Below are 27,658 nucleotides of genomic sequence, written 5' to 3'. Positions count from 1 at the left end.
ATTCATTCTCTCTCTCTCTCTCTCTCTCTCTCTCTCTCTCCCCCTCTCCCCCCCAATAAATAAATAAGTAAGTAAATAAATAAATAAACAAACAAACTTAAAAAATATTTTAAGTAATTTCTGTACCCCGTGTGAATCTCTAACTCATGATCCCTAGATAAGGAGTTGTATGCTCCATCAGTTGAACCAGCAAGGAGGGCCACCTTATTTTTCAACCATAATTCTTTTTTATTTTAGTTTTAATGTGTATTTATTTTTGAGAGAAAGAGCAGGAGAGGAGCAGAGAGAGAGGGAGACACAGAATCCGAAGCAGGCTCCAGGCTCTGAGCTGTCACCACAGAGCCCAATGCAGGGCTTGAACTCGTGAGCCGCGAGATCATGACCTGAGCTGAAGTCGGATGCTCAACCGACTGAGTCACCCAGGTGCCCCTAACCACAATTCTTACGATTCTTTTTCTTTATTACACATAATAGGTCTGAACTGAGGATCTTTGGTGATATATCTATTTCAAAGTATTTATCAAATCAAGATGTTAATGATAAAAACGTGCTTGTACAAAGACATGCTTTTAGTTATTGCTGTATCTTTTTCAAAAGAACAGCAAAGCATGAATGACATCTTGTAAAACATGTGCCAAAAAGTGCCAGTCTGACAAAAAAGGCATTTAACCATTGAGAATTTTAATACGAATTTCGAAATGATGTTATAGGGGAGTGTTCGTGTTTAATGTGTTAGGCAGTTCAGAAGATTTTGTTCATGTTTCTTGGAGACTTGAGAACAAATTTGGCTTTAAATTTGTATTTATAATTTAAAAAAATATGGTTAAAATTTGAAAAATAGGGCAGTGGGCTATATAACTTTAGTGAAACATACAAGTGTTTTAGTAGTGCTTCCTTTTTTTTAATATGCATTATCTTTTAAAGATCACTGCTTAATATTATGTATAACACTTGCCAACTTGCTTTTGATTAATAGAGTAAGTTCATTCAGAGAATAATATAAAATATCATTGGCAGCATAACTGGAAGTGTCTTGAGCAGATAAAAATTAGCTTCAGGTTGGGACACCTGGAGGGCTCGGTCGGTTGAGCGTCCAACTTCAGGTCACTATCTTGCGGTTTATGAGTTCGAGCCCCGCGTCGGGCTCTGTGCTGACAGCTCAGAGCCTGGAGCCTGCTGCGGATTCTGTGTCCCCCTCTTTCTCCACCCACCCCTACTCGTGCTCGGTCTCTCTGTCTTTCAAAAATGAATAAACATAAAAAAAATTTGTTTTTAATTAGCTTCAAGTCAAAAGCTAAATTCTTTCATATTATATCTCCTGTCATCATTTAGAGAAAAGAAGCATGCCTCATCTTAGGGGTTCTTATTTAATATCTCCCACAGGCGGGGCTTTAGCAAACCAGTTTATCATTTGTCATTTGGTAGAAGTTGTAGTCTGGTAAAGGGGGAGGGAGACAAATGCAGCGAAGGCAAACAGGAGGCGGATTGAGTTATAATCTGTGCCTGTGGGATAATTTTAGGCACAGACTGGACGTGGCTCGGGCTCATGTTTTCAGACCTCGTTCCTGTGCAGGCATTGATCTAGGATTTTCTCTCTTTTCAGCTTTTATTTGTAGTGGATTTCTTTAGGCAGGACCACTGTTGATTGGTTGCTAATCATCTATAATCTGTGATGATTAGGAAGTCTAAATTAAGTATTGGATCTGTTAGATGTGATTTGGACAGAAATTTGAATGCCCGGTTTCTTGGATTGCCTTTTAATCATCATTGGTGATATGCAAATTGAGTTAGAGTCTTGAATAAGAAAAGTACCTCAGGAGTAAATGAGACAGTTCGGCAGCTCCATTAACTCTTTCTGAATACTAGGTTGGTATTTAGTCTACCCAAACAATAATTTACTAAGTTTAGCATACCCAGACAGTAATTTGCAAAGTAATACCTTGAAGATGCTAGAAAGAGTTAATGAAGCTTCTGAAGTACCTTGTGTTTTCTTGGAGAACCTGTGTCAGCATTTCTAGTGGTTGTACTGGAGAAAAAGTGTCCTTAAATCGAATGCTGATTGCAGGAATTGTTGCTAAATTTATGCTCCCATTTTTCGGTTTTTATCCCACTCCTGTCCTATCCCTGGCCCTTTTTTTTGCAAGACTCCTTTTTCTTATTCTGAGTGAGTGTTCCCCAGGGTTCATTTACTCCTGTACCTCAGGCTGTTTTGTGATGGTCTCTCTTCTCACCGGATTTAGCCCGGTGCCTTGACAACACGTGGTTTCTGGAGACCACTTGGTTCTTGCTGTCTTGTTCTTCACCTCCCATAATCTCCTGTATCTACCTCTCCACATCTTTCTCCCCAACTTTTAGTCTAATTTGCAACCAGCTGGTGACCAGACCAACTCATCTTCCTCCCTAAAACCAGCTCCCCCCACTGCTTCATTATGTTTTGAATAGCACTTTCTGCCACTCTTTCAAGAGTCTGATTTTGGAGCCATGGAAACTCCTCCCATCAACTCCAGCCTCCTTGGTGGAGCATCTGGATGAAACTCCCTTGGGGTCTCACCTCTCTCCCCTGTGGTGCCTACTGTCTCATCTCTGGGCCTCTACACTGGGCTTGCTGCGTCCAGTGTCCTTCTTCCTCACTCTGCTCTGGACAGGCTACTATGTCAGATCCCTTGACATGTTACTCGAATTAGAGCATTTATCTCAAACACCTTCAGACGGTCTGTACTGGCATTCCAGGCCATTCACCATCTGAAAAGCCCATCTTTCTAGCTTCCTTTCCTGCGGACTCCTGTACCAGCGCGCCTTCCGTGCTGTAAGATACTCTCCTCCCCCCTGGAGTTGTTTTACTGTTCTCCACACCCAGCAGGGCATGCCTTTTTCTCTGTGCACGCTGATCCTTCTGGGACTATTCAGTGGAAGAAGCCAGGCCCGAAAAGGTACGTTCTGCACAATTCCCTTTGTATGAGTTCCAGTAAACAAGCAAAAGTAGTGTATGAGCTAGAAGTCATAATAGTGCTTACCTGTGGGGAAGGGGCGGCCGACTAGGTGGGGCGTGAGAGGGCCACCCACTACTAGGGTGCTGGAAATGATTTGGGTGGTTGTGGCATGGGGATACACAAATGTAAAAATTCATAGAGCTGTACACCGCAGATTCCAGCGCTTGGCTCTATGTAAATCAAGCATCAGTAAAACATAGACTAAAACAGTGTGCGCCGTCTAAGGCTGTGATAGGTTTAAATTCGATAATGAGTTTAAAATGCTGCGCATAGAGACTGCTGTGTGGGGAAAAATCCCCATGCCGCAGTAGGACAGAGTTCTTTTTCTCCTGAATTGTGTAGCAGATATTCCTCAACAAGACTAATTTTGCAAATAATTTGACCTTGAAGACCATTTTTTGTATTACATTCTTCACATGAATCTTTACTGCCACATTTATTGCTCGGTTGATATTGTTGGTTTAATGTGGATACCTGTTTCTATTTTTGTTTAGTGTACATTTTTGATCATCAGTAGTAATAGTGGCAGGTGTGGTGTTTTGTGGAACGCTTGTAATAGTTTTAATGTTTCCCCTCACCCAAAATGTTGCATACATCAAAAGAAGGATTTTGAGTTTATTTTAAAAGTATTTTACACAAGCTTAAGTTTGGAGTTATTCCCCTGGTTACCAGGGAAGCATCCATAAATGGGACTTAGGGGAAGGCTGGCCTGTTCTGGGGAAGACTTTCTTGGCAGGGCTGTTAAAATGGGCTTAAATGATTTTTAAATAATAAATGTTTTGCAAGATGGTGGTTAGCAAACTTTAATGTGTGCATGAATCACCTCTGTACAAATGTGGGTTCTGACTCATTAGGTCTGGGGGGGAAGCCTGAGGTCCCTGCATTTGTAACCAGCTCTCAGGTGCTGCTGCTGGTCCCTGACACGCTTTGAGTAGCCCAGAATTAGTGACATTACAAAGGGCAAAGCAAGAATAACTTAGCTTATAAAAACCACCCCACCAATTTGGGTGGATAGTGACCCTGTGAGCCATGTTTGTGTGAATATAACTGAAAGAACTCATTCAAGAAAGTACTAAGTCTTCTTTTAAAGTTTTAGTATTACGTGATTTTTTTTCTCCCCACGTTAGTGGGCCAGACTGGTTGATTTCATTAATTTGTTTTTGTTCCCTCTTGAAAATAACATTGTATCAGTTGAAATGGTCATGAATCCAATCAGAATTTTTAGGGAAAGAAATTTAAAAATAACTTGGAATCATTTGTGACTGCCCCTCCTAAAAAATAAAGAAAACAGAAAAACTAAACTAAATACCACTGGCCAGGCACAGCCCTTCCCCATTTGTCACCATGTTCCGTGAACAATACTTGACAGAATAACCACCGCTGTGCCGAATGCCATGTGAAGAGCCAATTTCACTGCTTCATGTTCTCCCGCTTGCTGTGGGTAGATTTCCATTCCCCTTCTCTGAACTGGGACCTCTTTTATTCCGTTGTTCCCTCTTGCTTGTCATATTCTTGACTCGGCAGAGGATGATTTTATACTCTGTCAGACTTTAGCATCTGTCAGGCTATGATTTGAAACTGAGGAAAATCCAAGTTACAAATTGAAGAGGAGATCCAGCCCTTTGATGTTGGGAAAGCAGTGCTGTCTGGGGACTTGTCCCCAGAGCAGTGCCCGCCAGCCCGCCACTAGCCTGCCTGCTGTCACAGGGTGACAGGAAGAATGTGGCTCTGCCTGCTGGCTTCTGGGCACATTCCTTTCTGTTTGGGACCAGAGTAAGTACCAGATATACACATTATTGAATCACTTAATGAAGATTTTGTAGCACATCTCTAATTCTGTTGAAAAGGCCGTTTCAGCCCCAGAAGGGTGTATGGGGGCAGGGAGGGAGGAGAGGAAGAGAGAGGAGCTTTTACATTCGTGAACGGGGTCCTCTGTGACCCTCAGGATGCATGGGAGTACTCCAAGGCCGGCTGTTTCTTTTCAGCCCTGAATTGGCAAGGGGACCGATGCAAGCTCAAGGGAAGGTTCTTAATAGGGCAGGACCGTTTACCAAGGGGAGAATGCAGCGGTTCGGCTTCAACCTTGACTCAGTGTTGCCATTCAGACACAGGAGATCTTGTTTAAGCTATGATTGAGGGCCTTCAGACTGTGGGCTGTGGTTTACAGACCCTGATATCTTAGAGGGGCGCAGCTCACACTGGTAAGAATGGGCTCCAGTGGTCTCTGTCAGAATTGTGTGTAATTGAATTATGTAGATGGTTCCAATAACAAAAATAACCTTCACCTCCCTATCACCTTCTTATTGGGGAGATCTCTGCCTTCGAAAATCAGAGAACATACAGAAAGGTTGGGTGGCCAGGAACATGTCTTTTCTCTCAAACTCTGAGACTTTATCTGTATTGATAATAAGAATAGTGGTCCTAAATACTAAACACAGTTATTGTTGGATTGATTGAGATAATATATATGGAAAGACTATGGACTCAAAAGTATTAATCACATACTTATTTGTAAAATAATGGTCCTCCAGGGTTTTGCTTTGAGTAAATGGTCCTCCCCATGTGTTCAGGACTAAGCAGAAAAAGGGCAGTCCGTTCCTGCTTACACTGTACTGGGGGAGATATGGAGTGCTTTGGGATGCTGTGCTATTTTTTTTTTTTTTTTTAACAGAATGAGGGTGACCAGAAAGACAGGGAAGGATTGATGGTGCGATGGCACTGGGGACAGTGAAAAGAATGGTTGTGCGTCTTGTAGACTTTCTTTCCTGAATACCATAATGCTTAGATGATTACAAAGAAATCAAGAATTATCAGCAATGTTTAAAAAGTGGGTGTGACTTCTATGTGTTGCTGGCTTGGAATGTAAGCTGGCTGAGAACAGAGCCTACCCAGTGATGTGTGTATTTAGTACAGGGCAAACTGGGATTGGTTGGGTCAGTTGGAGAAGGTGGTCCTGATGGTAACAGTGATAACCCTACCCTTGAATCTCACTGGGCCAGCCACTGAGCTGCTCCACGCTCAAAGTACGTGACCTTACTGGAACCTTGGGTAACTATTGTCCTCATTTTATGGCGGAGGAAACAGAAAGCTTAAGTAATTTGCCCAAGGTTGTATAACGAGTAACTGGCAGAGATTTGAGTCGAGATCTCCAAAGAAGGCCACATTGCTTCATAAGGCTAGTTTTTAAAATTTTTTTCCTCAGGGCGCCTGGGTGGCTCAGTTGGTTGAGCATCTGACTTCGGCTCAGGTCATGATCTCATGGTTCGCGGGTTCGAGCCCCACGTCGGGCTTTGTGCTGACAGCTTTGAGCCTGGAGCCTGCTTCTGATTCTGTGTCTCCCTCTCTCTCTGCCCCTGCCCTGCTCACGCTCTGTCTCTCTGTGTCTCTTGAAAAGAAATAAATGTAAAATTTTATTCCTCATATGGGGAATAGCCCACAAAGACTTTAAGATAGTCTTCCAAAGGCTTACATTTTCACTGAGGCTCACCAGACTATGGAAAGAAATTACCACTAATGGCATACCTGGATTAGAGCAACCCTGCTCCTTGTCTTGGCCTGGGCTTTCTGGTGAGGTGTCAGAACAAAAGCCTCAGGACTCCTGGAAAACAGTATAGTGACCATTTGAGAGCAAATGGGGGTTAATTTCCTTTCCATGTAAGGAAAGATGAGCTTTCATGCAAATGAACACTTGGTCCATTTGGCCACTCGAGAGGACTTAAATCAGGTTCCATAACTATCAACTTTACTGTCCCTTTGTTGCAGGACAAAACACACAGACGGTGTTATTCCCCCCTGAGCCCAGAGCAAATTATGTTGTGTTAAATAATCACAATGCTTTTATACTTAATTGGACTTAAACTCCCTCCCCCGCCCACCTCCAAACTATGTAGACATTTCATGGAGTCTGTCAATCACCAGAAGGAAAAAGACTCAACGTGTCACTGTTGTGTGGCTAGCAGACCAAGTTGTGAAATAAACATACCTTGAAATGTGACTTTCATACCTCATGTTTTTTATGGCCTTGCTCCTTAAAGTATGGTCCATGGATTGGGCTGAAGGCATCAGCCTCACCAGGGAGCCTGTCAGAATCTCAGTCTTGATGCCAGGTATACTGATTCAGAACCTGCATTTGGACAAGATGCCAGGTGATTCCTGTGCGCGTTCAAGTATCAAGTATTTATGGTACTCGACCCCCTCCAAGTTAATGATTAGGCTTCTTTCTTCTCTACAAAGTCCATTTCAGGGATCAAATCTATTTTAGACCTGGGCCCTAAAGAACAGCTGTCTCAGGTTTAGCTGTTTAGCATCAAGGGGCATTTTGCCATTTGTAGCCAAGTCTGACTTACTTATTAAACCTCTTCATCTGTCTCAATTTTTCTCTGTACTATGTATACCATTTGTGATGCAAAGCTAGTATGATGTTCCTTTATTTGGGGAGAGGAGTTAATCTTGGCCTTTTGAGTGTAGAAATCTCAACCAGATTACAAACATGACGATCTCCTGTAGGTCCCATTGAAGATAGAAGCCCATTAAGCAGTTGTATTATCCACGTATCTTCCTCCAGTTGCACAACTACTTCTTCCTCCAGCTTGTGCTCTTTCTTAGAGGGGAGGGTGAGGCATGCAAAAAGTTGCTATGTGAGCACGTGTACAGAGGTGCTCTACCTCTTCGGTTATTGTCTATGCCTCCTGCCCTCTCAGCAGGCAACCGGGGCCTGATTCTTGTCACTTACTGGCTTTGTTATCACGGCCTCCGTTTTCTTCACCCCAAAATGAAGGTGTTGGATTCGTACAGTCTGGAGAAACTCACCAACCCATTTTTACCCTCTGCAGCCAGCTCAGCTCTTTATGACCCGTGGTCATTTCTGCCCGTGTTTCTGACACCTCTCCTTTCTACCCTTTTCTTCCTTCTCCACCCTTGCTGCCCTGGCCTTCCCCTGGGCTCCTCCTGCCCTCACTCACCTCCTTAAACTCCAGAATAGCATAGAGCATAGAAGTGATCAGTGTGTGGTTTTTGTGCACTGTCAAGGAGGGAGATTCCATGTTCAAGGACTCAGAGTTGAACTTGGGAATTTATGTGAATTTATAGTATCTCCGCTTGATTACACAGTTCTCTTGGGAGTGCTTCAAGCAGAAGTAGCCCTTCATGAATTTTGTTTTGTTTTGTTTTGTTTTGTTTTAGGGAGGAGGGCTCTCCTGTTTTTAGGGAGGCGGGCCCACTAAGTCCTTTTCAAATTCAGAGAAAGTAGGGTATCTTGGATCATTTTAGTATTAACTGTGGGTTTTTGTCAGGCCAGCCCTGTCTAAGGGGACCTCATTAGGCAGCGCTCTATAATGATGACAGAGCAGCTTAAAATGTCTAACTAAATGTAAACGATCTCAGAGCCAGTAGTTGAGTTTCACTTGAAAGCCAATGAAACATCTAATTAAGGAGCAAAGGAGGATGTCAGAAGGATCCAAAGTCCTGAATTTTTGTTATATTGCGGTGGATTTTACTGGAGGATTCTTTATAAACAATAAAAAAAACTTGGTTTTCCCCTTTTCTTTACCTGTGGAATAAATAGAACCAGCTCATAGGTTGGAATGTCCGGTAGATTGTATTACGTATTACCAGGGTTCAAATTTGAACTTGAAATATTTTTAAGCAAACTATACAATGGTAAAAGCTTTTCTCCACTACATGTATAATTATCTTGCTAAGCTTTTTTAAGCCCTACGTAAGGAGAAAACAGAAACATCGTGGAATGATTGTAAACTGGTGCCTATGACCCTGGAAGTGAACTGTTTTCTAATTACTGTATTACATGTGTCACTTAAGGTTCTATACTCCTCCTCCTTGGAATCTTAGATTTTAAATAGTACTATTCAAAATGCTGCCTTCTGTTCTTGAGGCATAGTTGATACTTTAGCAGCATTCAGTTTTGTATACATAATTGTTGTATAGGCTGTGAAATTATTACTTATTAAATTAGTAATATCACAAGCTATGTACCTTTTAATTGTGTTTAATAATGTGAGACCCAGAAATGCTCCCTCTGTTCTCCTTTAATATTTCGTGGCAGGACAGTAGGGATGCACCATCATTGTTAAGCAGTAGGTAATAAAAGGGACTGGAAAACGGGGATTGGGGTTATTGAAAGTGTAAAACAAGAGAGAATAGCTTGTAGATTCTTTCTGGTGATTAAAAGTTTGGTTTCCTGGCTGTGCTAAGTACTGCAGAAAGATGAACCAGGGTGAGAGTGTCAGTCCTTCAGTAGCTCACATCCAAGGCAGGGCTCACCTGATGTTAGAGTTCTAGTCGCTGAATTGGAGCTCTTCAGAAAATGTTCCTGAGGCATGTAGAAATCAGGGCATCCTTCTGTCAGCCTTTCTTCTGCCTTGCTTTCAGTGCCATTCAAAAAGAGAGCGTTCTTTGTTCTGGATCTTTGAAATGTGGATTGATCTGTTGCTTTTCAGAATTTAAGGTAACTGCCTCCAAGGTACTGTAGGCCTGATTCACAAAGCAGATTGCAGGCAGGAAGGAACGTTCGCTGTATCCTGAGTTTTGATAAGTTGTTTTTTTTTTTTAAATGGAGGACCAGGTACACAGGTTCTCAAATTAATTTGTCTGGAGTTGAGTCCTCTGAGAGCTGTTGGAGGAGGAGGTGAGAATAGCATGAGGTTTAAATGAGACAGGCATTGCACATTATGGTGCCTCCAGCTTCGAAGAGTAAGACATATATAGTGTTGTTGGATGAAGATGTCCATTTGTGAACATTCAGCAAGCCTAATGATTTATTTCATTTAATATACTTGGAAAGCTTTAACTTCTTTGTTGACCTGTAGCCACCAACAATTTGGAATCGTCTTCGCTATAGAGTTACATGTTTTCCCTGGGAAATAATACATAGCCAGCAGCTAGTGGGGACGGTATGAGAAATAAGAGAGAGATTGATTAACTCCATTTCACCCTCATATGCACAGCCTCATGGCTATGTGTGTGCACATGTGCGTGTGTGTGTTAGCCCTGTTTTTTTTTTTTTAACTATATGACCATTTATGTGCAGCCTGTTTTTTGTTCATAACTGTATGACCATTTATGTGCAGTTCCAGAATAGTGGAAATAAGTTATGGCGAATAAAAATCATAGTAGAGGCTGCCATTGTTGGGGGAAGGAGGGGTTGGCAGAATGCTAGATCAATCGGAAAAGAACACAGGGAAATTTCAGGGGTGATGGAAATGTCCTCTTCTGGATCGGACTGGTGGTTCCATGAGTGTATGCAACAGCCAGACTCAACTGTCTCTTAAGATCTGTGCATTTAATTTACTATAAATTGTACCCCCCCTCCAAAACGTGAAATGCTTCATAAATTTGTCATCTTTGCACAGGGATCATGTTAATCTCTGTATCAGTCCAATATTAGTATATGAAGCACATTACAGCTTCTCTTGTTAGTTACAATTTTAAAGTTCTTTTTTCCCCATAGAAGACTTATAAGACTTGGTTAAACAATACAGTGATTGGAAAGATGATGTGGTCACACTTTGAAATATCTAATGTTTTGACTTCAGGTAAAACATGCATTGGAACCTCTTAGCACGTAGTATTTCATAAAAGTCACTGAACAAAAAAGCCTTCATTATTAGAGGCTTCCTTCCTTCCTTCCTTCCTTCCTTCCTTCCTTCCTCCCTCCCTCCCTCCCTCCCTTCGAGAGAGAGAGAGAATGAGAATCCCAAGCAGGCTCCACACTGTCAGCACAGAGCCTGACGCAGGGTTCGATCCCATGAACCTGTGAGATCACTACCTGAGCTGAAATCAGGAGTTGGATGCTTAGCTGACTGAGCCACCCAGGTGTCCCCATTAGATGATTTCACACTGAGATGTTCCAGGGCAAGATTCAGTGTTTGTGTAGAAAAGTCCTGTTTCTTTTGGAACTCTCAAAGAGATAAATAGTAACAAATCCAGGATGAAAAGTTACTTTAATTCTAGTATCCTATATGAATTCCCACAACAGTGGCCATCTCAGGAATATGCAAAGACTTTTCTTACCATATCTCCTTCTTACTCATTGAGTCACTGTATACTAAATATCAAGTCCATGCCTGGCATAGTCCCAGGGGCTAGAGGCCCAGCAGTAAACAACACTCACGCAGTAAACAACACTCACAGAATTCATACCCATGTAGAGTTTACAGTCCCAGTAGGAGAGAAGGATAAAAAGTGCTTTGGAAAAAGTTAAGCAAGGAAAGTGGGGGGACCCTGGATTTGAGGGTGGCCTTATTGGGGTACATTTATGCAGACACCTAATATGAGGTCTTCTTTTGGATCTTTTGAATTTTGCACCACGTACATACAGTTCCTCATCACAAATAAATATTAAGAAAGAATATACAGTATCAACTCTTGACCACGTTATGTCCTTCTGTTAGGATACTGGGCCCTAATGAAGTCTTTGATCCCAAAGATAAGAAAAGTAGCTGCTACTGAGTTGGATAGTTTTATACATAAATTGCTTAAATTTTTATATTGAAGGCTTTAATGAAATGGAATATTTTGCTATCAATTGCTGGATAATGTATTCTGAAACTTAGCAGTTTATTTTTTTATTTTTAATGTTTACTTATTTATTTTGAGAGAGTGAGTGAGCACGAGAGAGAGCAGGAGTGGGGGAACGGTAGAGAGAGGGAGAGAGAATCACAGACGGGCTCCTGACCTGAGCCTAAACCAAGAGTTGGACACTCAACTCACTGAGCCACCCAGGTGCCCCTGAAGCTTAGCATGTAAAATAACACACAGTCATTATCTCACAGTTTCTGTGGGTCAGGAATCTGGGGCCCAGCTTACCTGGGTGCCTGCAGGGGAGGAGACGTCACAGGGCCCGAGTATCAGGAGGAGATCCTTGGGGCTTCTTAGAGGCGGGCCGCTGTGTGGTGTCTCTCAGTAGCTGCATTTCATCCTGCCCTTTAAGGAGGAAAAAGAAACTATTTCCCGGACTTTTTCATCCCGTTTTTCAATCAAATATAGCACACATCACAGGGAAGTGACAGTTGGCAAAAATAACAAAACAGTAGTGAAATTACAGAGTGAATGGCCTTTTATGGTTTTACGTTTTCTGTGATCATAGGCCCCATCGGCTGTTTGTTTCTTGTGTCAGCCTCCACTCTGCTCTCTGCCCTTCCCAGAACCTGGTTGGCCTGCTGGGTCAGGACAGCACTAGGATTCCTGTTCGGGGCCGGTCCACCTCGGGCTGCCCAGCACGCTACCCTGCTGGTCACCGCCTCCACCCCTGGCGGTCTCTGCGGCTTCGGTTCCTCACTGTTGCTCAGTTTGGCTGAGGGTGATTGCCAGTAATGGTTTCTTCCTTTTGTGAGGCTTGCTTTCTCCATGAGCCGCTGCCTGTCTGGACCGTGCCTGGACCCAGTTGCAGCGCTGCGTGTCTGGAAGGTGGGGGCCGTGAGGAAACTCTCCTACAACACTGCCATCCTTCAGCAGCAAGCTGCCGGCTTGCCCTCTTCCGAAGCGAGTGTTCCGTCTCGGGTTTCTCAGGGCTCCCCCTTCCCCCTTAACTGGTTGGCAGAAGGGCCAGGGCCTCTTTGTTTCTCACTTGATTTGCAGAGCAGAAGTAATAGACTTCGGTAAACTTCTTGAGTGGTCCTCCCTTTCTGCTGGGACTGCTAGTCTTCGTGGCCTGACTCATCCTGTGTCTTCATCAGTCACGCTCCATACCTCCAGAGGTCTTGCTGAGCCTTTGCGTTGTAGTTTTTGTAATACCTACCACCTTAGAAACCAGAAAGGAATAAAAGGAAGAAGACCGTGGACATTAGGTAGAAGAGGATTTTGCTGGCCAGTACATGAAGCAGAATGTTAAGTGAAAATTATCGTGTGTCGGGTGAAATGTTTAGTTAAATTAAGCCCACCTCCTTCCCCAAACAATTTGATTTTCTTGCAAAAAGCTGCACAGGAGGTATTTAGTACAGTTCTTGGTATGTTATTTAAACTGGAACGGAATTTCAGCCTATCACCACTTCCTCATCATGCTTCCCAGCTAGTCTGAGCCCTCGCAGCAAGTTCTAGACTTTCAGACTGCCGGGTAACCTGTGCTGCGGAGATCGGAAGGTAAGCTTTATCTGTTGCATTTTCTGGGTTTGTGCTGTGTCTGGTTCATCTTTAGCTTTCGCTCATTCTGCGTTTGAGTTGACACAGTTCAGTTCTTGCTGGGCTGCCGCTGTTAGTTGGTATCTGTCCTGCAGAGCGTGGTCAGGTCCCTAACGGTATTCCCTCAGACTGGGTGGGATTACTAACGTGGGGTCCTGTTATTTGGGGCTCACAGACCCTTACAGGATTCGAAGGGTCTTTGGAGGCCAGCCGTTTACTCCAGGGGAACTCTTGGGTGAGTAGCAGGTTAAGGCTGTGCCTGAGGTCACCTGGCTGGTTAGTGACACCAGACAGAGCAGGGTTTCTTGGCTCCCAGCTCAGTATCCTCTCCCACACACGGTGCTTCTTCCCAGCTGCGTCACCTTGCAGGCAAGCTGAAGGCAGTCTCCTGTCTCCGTTCTACACCCTTGACAGATGAACGCTTCTCTAAAACTTGAGTCAGTTTAGCTCTGGAAGGAGTGGGCCTTTGGATAATGGTCATTTTGGAAAGAAAGCTATTTTAGGGACGATAGCTGCCAGGAGTCATTATGTAAGAAAGGACCCAAGAGTCTCAGCAAGGAGAGGATTTCCCTGTTGGTGCCATTTAAGTCATGGTATAAATTTCTCTCATGGTGTTTTGTTTGCATCATTTGGCTTAGATGTTGTTAGATGTTACTAGCTTCATCCAATTCCTTGTTTTGTGAAAATAGGTTTTTTGTTGATCTAAGTGGGCTTCTCTTCGTCAGTGTGCCGGAATAGTCGTTCTTGGACCGAAACGATGGCTTTTGAATCTCTCTGCTATGTTTTCAGGCATGCCGTAGGGGTTGTAAGATAATACTGTCGTTACCAGGAGGAGTTGGGTAAGGGCCATGAACACTGGGGAGAGAGCGGAGAGAGGCTGCCATAGGACCGAATCGGGGAGAGAGCGGAGAGAGGCTGCCATAGGACCGAATCGCAGGCTTCTGCTAAAGCTTCTTGACTGCAGATTGTGGCAAAGGAGTAGGACTTGCGGCTCTTTAGATTCCTTGTATCTCCGTCTTCACATTGTTGTTTCCAAGCACCCCTCAACCATCTGCTGCTTCGGGCCTGGTCCAGTCGTGCTCTGGTGACCAGCCCCAGAAGCCTGACAGCTCTTCCTGTCTCGACTCCTGCCAGTTCCGACCAGCCGAGCTCCCAGCACACAGGAACAATGGGGCTCCTTGAAGACTCGCCTACTGTTGACACACAGAAGCACATTTCCTCTTTCTGAACTTCCAGACAGAGTTACCGTGGTGGCTTTGAAATTTGCTCTGAGACGAATACACTCAAAGGATTCCGTTAATCTATTCTGATTTACTTAGGAGGCGGCCGCGCTCATTATTTGACTTATGTTAGTGGTTAATTAACCAAACTAGAACATGTTTCCTTTTTACAAATTGAATGCTGAGAGAGTAACAAAGACCAAATATTTTACAACACACAGATCCTTGAGTTTGACTCTGAAATAGTATATTTTATTTTGCAGCAACTTCCGGTTTTAGTGACAATTAAATGCTGTTTCTATTATTAGCAAGTTTTGAATTTTAAGTAAATTGAAATGGAAATGAAAGTTGTTTCTAAAAATAATGCTAACTGTGTTTATGTGAGTTTTTCTGTTGTCTTTGTTTTGGTTTTAAATTCTGTCATTTGTGGGGAGGGCCTTGATTGGGGAGAACATGTGAATTTCATGCCAGTCTCTTTTTGTTTAGAATTGATGAGAATCGGATCGAACTGTTTATGAGAGTAGATGGGAATAGATGAGATTTCTTTTAGTGTTGAACACTCTTGCTGTCATTGCTTGTTGATCTTCCTTGACTGTCCTCTGGGCAGTGTGCATCAGTGGACTTCTGAGTCACCGTCATCTATTTGACGGTGAGGGGCCTGCCCTTTATTTTACCAAGGAAACCTCCATACATAGCTGCTTACTCTGAATTTTCTAAAGACGTCCGACTGCTCTGATCAGGCTGTTACCTTCTACCAGTGTGGGCTGAGGAGATTAGATGGACAAAGGGGAAATAATCATACTATTCCCCAGTCCTTTTTCAGTGGGGGTCTTCTTAGAGTGACTTTTTGGCTTGGAGCAAATCTGTTCCCCACTCCTTCAAACAGAAGGAGGAAGATGTATTTCAAAGCTTATTATTATAATTTTTTTTGGTCTGGACTTTGGGATTCTGTGAGCATTTGTTTGGCAAATTGTGGAGGGTTTAATACCCTTATTTTCACCAGCTAACTCAGTGGAAGATGAAAAGGTTGGCAGAGAATTCAGTTTCACTTGTGACATCACTTGGCTTATTCAGATTCTGGTGAATCAGGGTGTTGTAATGAAAGTGGAGCTCTGTTCTCCAGCATACCTGACCTTGCTGAGAAGTATACTTAAGGGAATTCTAGCCAGGGCCTGTCTTAGGAACACAGTAAACCATTGGAGAGGAAAGGTGCGAGGTTCGCCTACCTTAATCCTCCTTTCTTAGTTTCTTTAGGGTTAAATTAACATTCATTCATTCATTCATTCATTCATTCTTTTTTTTTTTTTTTTTTTTAAGAGAGAGAGAGAATGAGTAGGGGAGGGGCAGAGAGAGAGAGGAAGAGAGAGAATCCTAAGCAGGTTCCACACTCCATCTCATGATTGGGAGATCATGACCTGAGACCAAACCAAGAGGTGGACACGTAACTGACCGAACCACCCAGGTGCTCCTAAATTAACATTTATTTAAATGTGGGATTGGGTTTGCCTGAACCCCTAACCTTCTGTTAGTTGAATTTACTCTGTGAAATTTTAGGCTTTCTGTATACCATAGGAGATGTGAGGCTATGGAGCATAATAAACACAGTATTCTGTACTCCGCATTATGTAATTTGAAGGTAATTTGGAAAGCACTGTTGTTGAGATTGCTTGTTTGTTTATTTATTTATTATTTATTTATTTGCATGGGGCCTGAACTCATGACCCGAGCTGAGGTCAAGAGTCAGACATTTAACCGACTAAGCCACCCAGGCACCCCCCGGGAAGCACCGTTCTATCCTGAAAAAGTTTGTGCATTCGTTCTCTTTTGTGTGGAAGACCCCATGGTCTGCACAGAGGCAGAGAGACTCATTTCCATTTTTACCAAACCCCTAGCCATTTTCAAAGGTAGGGATGTATGCCTAAGACAACGCTTTAAATTGGATGAGTTTCATAATTAATGCCTCCTTAAGTGAAGGCTTCTGTTTAATTTGCCTTTCTAGACCATTTGGTAGAAATTGCAAAGGAACAGGGTAAGAACAGCACATCTCAGTTGGCAGTCAGTAAGAGCAGACTATGGAAGTGCCAACTCCTTTGTTTGAAGGTGGCTATTTTCTTCAAGCACTTGAAGGAGATTCGAATTGTCGTTTAGTGAGCTGTGCTGTAGGTGTCGACTGACAGCCTTCGGGAACATCCCTAGTAATTATTATGGTTGGTACCAGTTCCTCCCTCCATTTTTGAGTGTTTCTTTGAACAAAAATGACTTTTTGTTTGACCAAAGTACCCAACCATGGAAAGAAGATGGAACTTGGATAAATCTTTATTTTTATTCTTTGTATTTGAAGGGGAAGATTAAAACTATTCATGTAAATAACTGGCTTATCTGGATTTTGCCATCATTTTTGGGTCCTGCCTCTGCGGATCATTGACCATCCAGCACTGTTGATGCCTGAGGAACTTCTCCCGCTGGTCTGCTCATTTTCTTCTTTGTTTTGAGCCTTTTCCCAGGCAGAGGAGGTCAGGCAGGTACACGTGCCTTTGGGAAGGAGGTGGTGGGAAAATATGGAATAATGAGCCCTTCTGACTTTGGATTCAGCAGTTTAGCATTGGTGCAGTAGGTGGAGTTATTCTTGGAGCCCCAGTTTGAAGATTGCTGTGCAGAAACCCATCTGCGCCACTGGTTGCCAACATTTCTGGTACAAATATTGTCATTTGCTCTTGAGGCAATCTGCTATTTCAGTCCTAGATGCAGTTTTGTAATATGCTGGGCAAAATAGTAGAGAAAAAATATCTTAAGTGGTGGTATAATCTTCAGTTTAAAAACACTTTAGCAATGTTTCCAGTAGAGGATTGTTCAACGCGTCTCCTTTCCTCCTTTCCTTGGCTGTAAACATAATCCAAATTTCATTTTTTTCTCACTTGTCTGTGCCATGGTTTCCTTGAGCTGCACCCACCCAAAGGAAAGATGGAAGGATAGATGGAAGGCTTAAAGAATTGTACTTTAAAATCAGACTGTGAAGGTTTAACATGTCATGTTCATTCTGTTGATAAGGTAAGTTGTGCTCAGAAGTTGCTTGGTTAAAAATTCTCCAACATGTTACTGTGCAGCCCTTTGTACATCCTTCCTTGTTCCAGGCTGTAAGAATCACTTCTGCCAAGTGGGCCACTGAGAAGGCGGCCCCTCTGTTGCATGTGCAGAGTGGGAGCTCCCTGAAGGTTATGGGACATTTCCAGAAACCCCGGGGTAGCTGTACTACCATTTGATTGGGCTTTGTCAGCAAGCCTTTCCTAGAGCGGGAAAGCGTGTCCTCTAGGAAGTAGTACATTTTTTTCTGTTACTGTGGCTTTCTCCACATTTTTTCCCCAGTCTGAGCAACAGTAAGAAATCCATTTTACAGTATGACTCGGTGTACCTGTGCACACACATGCCAGAGTTTTACAAGGTAGTACTGTCCTTGCCCTTTTGCGTGAGATTTGTTCTATTTTATTAATATTTGAAGATGCTGGCCTCAGTGCTGCAAATTGATGTCACTACTTTATGGATTATGCTCCAGAGTTTTTAGCTTGAGGGCTTTCCCACATTTATTCTTTTAAGGCCTTCATGTCATGGCAGCGGCAGTGGCGTTAGGGGAGAAGAAGTGAATGCATCCATTTGGAAGACCGGCCCACAAGCATGAAGCAAGGGGGAGGGAGGGGGTTCACAATTCACGTGGATGCACACTGAAGGATTTGGGCTGAATTAAGAAAGTCGTGCCTCTTTGAATTGGTCTCAGACATGGAACTAGTTAAGATCATGTACTAAATGAAACGCTCCCAGAAGGCGTCTGATGCGATTTGAGCTGTGGCGTGACAAACTAGCCAGGATAGTTTTGGACTTACCTGGACATCCTTGTCATTTAGATTTTACCTTCAACCCTTGAAAAACTGGTGGCTAGTTGGATCCACTTTGCTGGGTGGGGTTTCACACTCCTGTTTCTCTGCATTAACTTCGGGTTCACCTGACCTGTGCTCAACTGTCTGCAGAATCTTGGATCCCATGAAAATACATTCCCCTGTTCATTTCCTTAGAGCAAATGTGCAGTCCACCTTCACCCCGGAATCGGATGTGTGGTCATCAGTGTAAAGGAATTTTAGGTGCTGTCAGTGTTTGATAAGAAATCATTACCCTTTCTCTGCATAGCAGGAGCTGTTGAAGCAGAGGTGATCAGTCTACAGTAGTGTTTCTCCCGCTGAAACCCTGACTGGCCTATTGGTATCTGGAGCAATGATCTTGTAAAGAGTCCATTGTGAAGTTGGCTGTGTGTATGTCCAAGGGAAATATTAAAGGGGAAAGCGGGGGAGGAAAATTCCAGGAAGGTGAAAGGTGAAGTTGACACGTCCTCATTCACCAACGATGCTTCTGTTTTTCTTTCTGAAAAACAATGATGATTTAAATATTGATCTCAGAATGAACTGGCTTTTATCCATAGCCGTATAATTATATTTTTAAACATGCTTTCTTAATCATGTGTTAAATAACATCATACTAATAATAAATAGCCTTCTATTATTTGGTGTTAATGACCCAAAGTACCATTAACAAAGCATTTCTCAATCTTGCCTATCATGTGAGATACTTGTTAAGAATATTCTGGGATTTCATCCTTTTCCTGTTGAATCAGAATCTCTGTGAAATGACACAGTAGGTTATTTTCTTAGAATATCAAAATTGAAAGGAATGTCAGTCATCAAGCTAGTTCGATTGTTCCCAAACCTGGTGACCCTCAATATCGTGAGTGTTTTAATACAGATCCCTGGCCCCACTCCATTCATACTTGAATCCCAGCCTCCGAGCTAAGGGCTTTATTAGTGTTTCTGTTTTCAGCAAGCTTTCTGGAAGAGTCTGATCATCAGTTTGGAGTGATAGCCACTCATCTGTTCAGATGCCTTCAGGAAAGGAAAATTGACTTGATGTGCTTGGTTATTGGGCTAGATCACAGCAGAACAAAGAATCCTCTTCTGCTTATCTATTGATTTGATCAAATAATGTTTACAAATCAGGTATTGACCAGTAGGTGAGTGTGGGCAGTTTCGAGATGAGTGAGCAGGGTCCCTGCCCTTGAGAGTGGATTGTTATTCAGCCTTTCTCAAGGGATGAATTTGGGGGTGGCATGAGAATCATCTGGGGAGCCTTTTCAAGCCCCAGCAAATCAGATGGGCGTGTGCCTGTGTGGTGGGGCCAGAGGAGTACAGGGCCCGACTCTCCTTCTTCGCCTGCTGGCTACTGGCCATCCTCCATTTGTCTTTCTCTTACAACTTCTCAAATATTTTAAACATCTAGGAAAGCATGGAGGCTAACATAGCATCCACATGACACCGCCAGGTTTTCACAGATGTCACTTATCTTGCTCTAAGCCTTCTTGTGTTGGACGGTTTCTTCAAGAAGTCTGCCTCCTGGCTGGGCTGATATACGTGGGTCCATTAAACCTCTGTAGGAACCCGCCAACCTTAAATATAATCAGTGTTGTCAGTTAACGTTGCAGAATGTCATAGGTATCGTTCTGCAAATTGATTTTTTTTTAAGTTAGCATTATGTTTTTGTGAGATTTATCCATTGTTGTTACATGACCCGACATGACCGCATACTTAACAGTAAAATCAGGAAATTGAAGCCAGACAGCTTGAAAACCTTCTTAATGGAAAAAATTCAAGATGATGTGGGTGGGAGAGAATTTCTGTTGAATTTTTAGTATAGAACATTGTTATTTGTGGGAAAATAGTTGATTTGAATTACGCACTATTTTGAATAGCTCAGTATCAGCTCAGTGAGAATGAATTGCATGTTGTGTGAAAAGTTAATTGTTTTTATTTACTGTGGGTGTATAGTTATTGCAGTTTGGTCCAAACAGGTGAAAGTTAAGATTTGTGGCCTAAAACAGGAAGCAGATGGGGGCTAATTAAAGTTCTGTTGTTGGTAAAAGGATGACTGATCAAGGAGCAGCTGGCTTCCCGATTTAAATGCAATTTGTACTGTTGTTTGAGGGCAGCCCTCTGCAAGTTTTCATGAGTATCTTTCTAAAGTGAAGGAATGTGTTACAGCAACAAGTGGGAAGGCTGTTGTTGCACTCTATTTTTGTTCACCTTTTTGCCTGCAAGCGGTACCTCTTCAGAGTTTGTCAAGGACCACAAAACCCGGCCACAGTTTTCAGTGGTGCTCCATCCACTCTGGACACCTATTCTACCTTGGGAAAGCCTGAATCCTCTCCGGTATCCTCCAGGAAAGTGCCCTAGTGTTTGATTTAATGTTGCGTTTCGTATTTCTCCCCAAACCTTCTCCTGATGGATTTAAAAATGTTGGTGCCCAGGCTATAAGCCAGGAAGGCCCATGTCTATCTAACGGAAGCGCTAAGAGGTGCAGTGGAGACTGTCTTGGACCCAAGTGTCTTTGAGCTTCTGGCTGACCTTACTTTGCTTGATTGTGCCCTGGATGACTTTCACCTTGAAATGACAGCATCTTCTGTTGCTACTGCTAATAAAGGTTGGATAAACATTGAGACCAAGTGCCCTGGATGTGTTTTGCCTGAAGAACAAATCAGCACTGGGTTCTTTCTGAATTTGTGCAGGGAGGTGACATGAGGTCAGATGAGGTTAGCCTTGCCTGTAGTCAGAGGCTAGACATTTGCTTGACATTTTGTAAGTGCTTTGCATGGTTATCTCATTTTAATCCTCATAAAAACCTGGTGTAGTGGCTATCATTCCCACTTTGCAGATGCGGCAGTTGAAGCTTGGCGAGGTTAAGTGACTCAGCCAAGGTCACACTTTTGCTAAATCTCAGGAGTGGGTTAAGATCCAGGTTTGTCTGGTAACAAGCCCCTGTTCCTCAACCACTGTACCCTACTAGTTTTGTGTAATACTATTGTTTTTTTTTCCACTTCTGCTTTAGGAAAGAGCTATTGTTTCCTGGAAAATCAAAAATCTTAGGATATGGTTTATGAACTTCATCTTCTTTGATTATGTAAATATTTATGTGTGTATGTGTATGTATCACATGATACAGGTCCTGGCACTTGATAGGAAATCAGTTTTACTTTGTTTTTGTTTTTAGAATGAAAGCCTGAAAGAACAGGCATGGGTTTTTTGTTTGTCCTCTGCCCCCACCAAAGGAAGTAGCTTTATTCAGATAATAAAAGCTATACTATATGTGCTCTTTTTTTTTTTTTTTACATGCTCTTTCTTTTAAAAACAACAGCAAAAAAGACAACATGCAAAGGTAAACTAGAAAGTAAAAATCCTCATTATCGTCACCATCCAGAGAGAGCATCATCATATTCATTAACATGTCTGTAAAAGAAATAACTGACCATATAGATCTCATGTCACTGGTAATAAAGAGCACCATTTATATTAGCTACAAACCCCCCCCCCACCCAAAAAAAAGTGTGCTCTAGAGGTTGCAGAGATGTCATAATTGACATTCATTGTCAAATGTTGTATGTAGACTTTCCAATCCTAGTCGCTATTTTTGCCCAGGCTGGTCCTACACCAGTTCTGCTACTGATTATGCTAACGGGGAGAGACTGCGTGTGGGTACTGTTTTCATGACCCTAGAAACTGACCCTCTGCTCACATCACAGTTCTCACAGTATGAGGAATGGTGTCACAGTCAAAGCTTGACCCAGGAGAAGTCTCAGGAGTCTTTGTTATTTTTCTATTTCACTTGTCTTCTAAGCCAATCAGCCTACTACACTCCTCCTGTTTCCTCTTCCCCTTCTCTTCTACTTCCTGTACCTTATGTGCCTCTTCCTTTTCACAAAACACTTAGGAAGGTGGGAGGGATTTGGAGATGAAATTAAGGGTGGGTCCGTTCTTCTCCCCAGAGGTAGCCAGCTCTGCCTTGTGCATTTTGTTGACTGTTACTCTGTCATGTTTGGGGGAGGGGCCTATGCCAGACCTCCTTCCTACAGAGTGATTTGGCCTGGTTGGACATTCTGTGTCTCCTTTGTTCTTCAAAGGGTAAGAAGTATGTTTCCCAGAGCACCTGGGCTTTCCAAGGTAACTGGGACAGGTGGTTGTTTGGTTGGGAGCTCGGGCAGCTCTGCCCCTTCTACCTGGGGCACAATCCTAAAACCTCACAAATGCGTAGAACTTTTTTAATGCTTTTTGAAGCAGTTGTCTCCATTACTACTACCCTGGGAGGCAGGTAGGACAGGCATTATTTTTTCCACTTTGTAGACAAGAAAGCTAAGATACACAGGACATTAAGTTTGTCCAAAGTTACATGTACAAAGACAGAGCCAGACTTAGGTCTTCCACTTGACCACCATCTTGCCATTAGGGCAGCATTTTCCAAAGTGTGTGCCACTGAAATTTGGCTTCACAGCAGAGTCTGTCAAGAAGTATCAGGGAAATTGTGTGTGTGTGTGTGTGTGTGTGTGTGTGTGTAGAGGGGTACATGTGATCACACCTACAAAACAAAAAAGTCTAATGGAGAGTATTTTTTGTTTTTTGTGTATGAACATGCACATAGGATTTACTTTGGAGGTGTTCCAGGAGACCTCAGTGGTTGGAGGGAAATCTAATCTTTGGGGACCTGGAGGGAAAGTCCAGGGGATGCTGTTACATGGGCATGGTTGGGGGTAATGCTTTGGGAATAAAGACTACCCTGTGGGTGGAGTGGGAGGCTGGCCATGGGGAATCCTTGTCATCATGTCATTGTCAGTTCAGTAGGAGCTTTATGGAGTAGGGCTTAAACCAGAGCACAGGACAGTTCTTCAGCAGCAGGACTAGCATTCTAGGACCAGTTGTCAGCGTTGTCAGGTAAAGATCCGTAACTGTAACCTGAATGACAGCTGCACTGTTTTTGGCAAAGATAGACCGAAGAAATTTGGACCCAGAACAGCATGCTGCTGCATCTTGGCACACGTTTGACAAGGCACACTTCCTGTGTGAAGCCATCTGCCTCAACATGCCTACCCCCAGCATTTCTTTAATATTTAATATTCAACTTTGCACTCGTTACTCTTACTAGATTGGCTAATGATGGAGGGGGGGGGGCATGACGATAAAGGTGCAAATGGCAGATTCTGCATCCATCTCATTACTGAGCTCTCCTCCTTCCTTTTAGCAGAGGCAGAACTTGACAAAACTCTTGTATTTTGAAGTAAATTGTTCAGGCAGAAATGATGGGTTATTTTCCACTGAAGTCTCAAACCAAGGAAACAAGTCTAGCTTCTTAGAACTGATCTTGGACATCACACTTGATGTCTTTTCTTTTCTTTTCTTTTCTTTTCTTTTCTTTTCTTTTCTTTTCTTTTCTTTTCTTTTCTCTTTTCTTTTCTTTTCTTTTTTCTCTTTTCTTTCCTTTTCCTTTTCCTTTTCCCTTTCCCTTTCCTTTTCCTTTTCCCTTTCCCTTTCCCTTTCCTTTTCCTTTCCTTTCCTTTCCTTTCCTTTTCCTTTCCTTTTCTTTTCTTTTCTTTTTTTTTCTTTTCTTCTTTTTTTCCCTCCCCTCCCCTCCCCTCCCCTCCCCTCCCCTCCCCTCCCCTCCTTCCCTCCTTCCCTCCTTCCCTCCTTCCTAAGAACAGAGGATCTATCTGCTTTCATCCTAAGCTGTTCCAGGAATTGAGTATAGATCAAAAGTTTACAATACAGTATTTTTAACAATGAAGGTAGAAACTCTGAATTACTGGGAAGTGTTTGGTTTGATATTGTTGTGGTGGGGAGAATGACCTCAGTAGGAGGAATGGCTGGGAGAAAGTGCTGTGAAATGGATGGGGAAGCCAACAACCTAAAGAGAACCTAATCCTCGCAGCAAGGGTTTCTCAGCTGTCCTCCAGAAAGTGATCAGAGAAAGCATGAGACTGTGTGACTTAAGCTTTACAAAATGTTTGAACTACCTGCTATTGTTTCTTTGTTTGCTAGTGACTTTGTGAGTTTTAAACTTGGCTGTAAGTTGCACGGCACTAACTTATTTTGGGCAAGAAAGGAAAGGAGACGGGATGCAGATGGAGGCCAGGGTATCTATGCCACAGAAGAACGGCAGTGGGATTGGCCGTAGGTGGTGGGGTTTATGCCCACAGTTGTGTGCTTTTACAGTCAAATTCTGATGGGATAATCAACCATTAAAAATTAAGTTCCCAAGGTTTAGACTTCTGTGTGTGTGTCGGGGCGGGGGGGTGCCTTTCACGAGAATGGGGGAGGTGTGGTGGGGTGGGAGTGTTGTGTGTGTGATAAGCCCTGAGCCAGATGCCATCTCAGGCCACCCTCACATCACTGCAGTCCAGCTGTGGTGGGCCATTCTTGGCCCTGGATTCCATGTGCCCCCACCAGGGCACTGACTTAACTAGTGAATAATGTGTTGTAGCTGTATTCATGCTTATGTCAAACGGTCTATGGTTACATTGTAGGGCATTATTTCCTTTAATTTCCCTTTAGCTGTTCAAAACAACCTGAAAGATGTTATGGTCAAGCCCAGACAATGACCTAAGAAACAAAAATAAACCTTTCAAAAAGCGAGAACTGAATTTGTATGCTGAATGTCGTGAACGAGGGATAAAAGTATGAAAACACACCAGGCTTCACGAAGGGAGAATTTAAAAATTCGTTTTCAAAACAAATGGTCCCTGCCCCAGGATCCTGCCCTCCTGTGACTATGAGAAAATCTGAGATTATGCCATGAGTTCCAAAACAACCAAGTAGCATTCAAGTCATGAGACAGAAGCTAAACAGCTGCTTCGGTGATCATGTTCAGAGACATCAATCCGGTCCTGAAGATGACACTTGTGAGGCTGTTCCCGCACACCAGGCAGCAGAGCCCTGTTAGAGGGCAGAACCGCAGGCACCTCTCAGGGTGGGGAAGAACCGTGCCAAACAGCACCTCCTGGAGATGCTTTTGTTCATCAACAAAAATTTATGTGCACGGTAAAATACACCCACACCCACTTAAATTTTTGGGTAGGTGAAAAAATCTCTGCTTTTCAAGCAGGACACAGACTCTCCTTCTCTTCCACCATCTTGTGGGAAGATGGGTTGGCACTTTCCTCCAGGTTCCACATCGTCCTTTTTTCTGATCTTCTTTGCTCTCCTGTATGTTGCATGTAGGGTGCAATGCAGGCTCCTCGGTGACTAAAAGGTGACTCAGCACCTTCTATTCCAGCCCCCATTCACCCTGTGGTCCTTTTGCAACAGTCACGTGTGTGTATGTATGTAGGTATGTATGTATGCGTAAATAAATCAATAAATAACCCAGCGTAGAAAACTGAAAAAAGAAAATGTTTTGTTCTAAAATTGTATGCTACTCTAGCTTAATTTATAGCTACTTTAAGGACTAAAATGGTTATCCAATATATTGGTGTCTGTCTTCATGAATTGTTTAATAGAAATATATTGTGGCTTTAGAAATGGTTGAAATGCAAAACTTAACCTTCTGGGGGTAGGATTGCACTAAAGAATGATTGTTTTAAACTTTGTTCAACCAGTAACAATTCTAAGCTATTACAGTCTTAACTAGGTTGTCAGAATATGACTACATTACTTTTCTCAGTAATAAAAAATAAATTAATACCAAGGAGACTGCCATTGGAAATGGCCTTGGAGAAATGCTGAAGTGGTCTGTTAGGCTGACGTCCCTGCATGTAGTTAAGTATCTGTGATAGCAGGGATGATAATTTCTAGAGAAACTGATTACCTTTGTTGTAGAATATCAAGAATTTACAGAAAAATTCTCTAATATGCTTCAAACTGGTAGCATCTTTTACAGTTTGGGTACTCTGTGTGGTTTCCAAACATGTTCCCGTTTGGTCTGCATCGTGCCCCTTTGCGTTATATGGTGGTGAGGCACCAGGACATCATCTGACTTGTCTGATTGACCTGTGGGAGTAAGTGACCTAAATTGAACCTGAATACAGGACCTGCCCTCTGGGAAGACCCTTAATTCTGAACTCTGTTGGCAAATGCATACTTTTTAAAGAAGGTGGAGAAAAGGGCATCCCTGAATATACTAAATACATACATCATGGTGGAATTCCTAGCTGTGGTTCAAAGTATCCTTGAATGCAGTAGCTTGGAAGAGATACAAAACATTTGTACTGTGTGCAAGATTTCAGTCACAATAGTTGTTATTCACAGTTCCCTTTTGGAGGAAATTCAAAGTGTGATAACACTGAGAACAATGAACACTGAAGTTCCAAAGAGGAGGTTAAGGTACCACCAACTTTGGGTTCAGATGAGAAGTTCTCAGGTTTGAATCATCCTAAGAAATGCTTCATTTATTCATTTTTTTTCTTCACTGGTCTCCCTCTAAGTATTTAAGATAGAGCTAACCGTACAGAATTCTCCCTTTGCTTTCTCAGCCCCAAACAAGAAATGGATATTATGTGTAATAAGTGCATTTTCAAAGATAATGCCTTCGTAGAAATGATATTTATAACTACTAAAAGTAGCGGTGAGGTTTTTGTCTTTGGGGATTTATAAACACAGTCTTGTACTTTTAATTCTTGGCTGCAGTGTTGTTCATGTTTCCAAAGAGGACATGAGTTCAAGCTGCAGCATTAGAGTAAAAAGTTCAATGCAAGGAGAACTTTCCAGATGGTAAGGTTTGCTAATTGCTCAAGTGAGGATCCCCAGGTGGTTGGGGCACCCTTCTTTTTTGTCTTGCCTGACTTTGTCTCTTCTCTCTGGAATAAGAACCTGCCTAGCCCTGTGGCTGAGCTCAAAAACTGTGAAACACAAAGGATACTTAGCAGGCTGTCCTCAGGTCGTCTAAATCTGCTTCCAGGACAGACTCTAGTTGGAGCCTTCCAGCATCCCCTGAGCCCAGGAATAGTCTTGGCGAAGCACTTTCCCCCGGGGCTGGCCTTCATCTCCACCTGAGGCCTGACTGAGGTTGCAAATCCTGTGGGTATCACATACTAAGTGTGCTTACTTCTGGTGGAGTGTCCGTGACTGTGCAGGGGTGAGCAGGGGTGAGACTTTGCAGGGGCTGTTGCTCACAGCGTGGGCGCTTACACAGGGGAGGAAAGCTGTTTTTACAACTAAGCACAGCGCCATATTGTCTGGAGAGCCCTGTGTGCAGATGCTGTTTGAGATGTCAGGTGTAGCCTCGTGTTAGGACACAGGATCTGTGCTGGTGGGCAGGTGTGGTTTTAGGGTGGACATGTTGTGGAAGGCTTTGAAGGCTATGATGTTTGTAGGCCTTTAGGTAACCACAAAAGCTGCATTTCTGAAACATGCGTTTGGGGTTCTTTTGGAGACCCTGCGCTGTTGATGTGGGCACCTGATGGTGCTGAAGGAGCCTCAGTTGTTTGGAAGGAAGGTGCAGAGAGTAGGGCCATTATCCAGTGGA

The 27,658-nt window shown here is 43.0% G+C and overlaps 1 protein-coding gene and 1 pseudogene across 1 annotated transcript in view; one reads left to right on the top strand and one right to left on the bottom strand.

Moving 5' to 3' along the window:
- Window positions 1–27,658, top strand: part of FOXO1 (forkhead box O1) — a 97,793-nt gene that overhangs the window by 54,311 nt on the left and 15,824 nt on the right. The gene's annotated exons all lie outside the window — the stretch shown is intronic.
- On the bottom strand, window positions 10,317–10,415 carry LOC122202746 (annotated as a pseudogene).

Source organism: Panthera leo, chromosome A1 (genome assembly GCF_018350215.1).
Source record: "Panthera leo isolate Ple1 chromosome A1, P.leo_Ple1_pat1.1, whole genome shotgun sequence".
Taxonomy (NCBI): domain Eukaryota; kingdom Metazoa; phylum Chordata; class Mammalia; order Carnivora; family Felidae; genus Panthera; species Panthera leo.
This window is presented reverse-complemented; position numbering and strand designations above follow the sequence as displayed.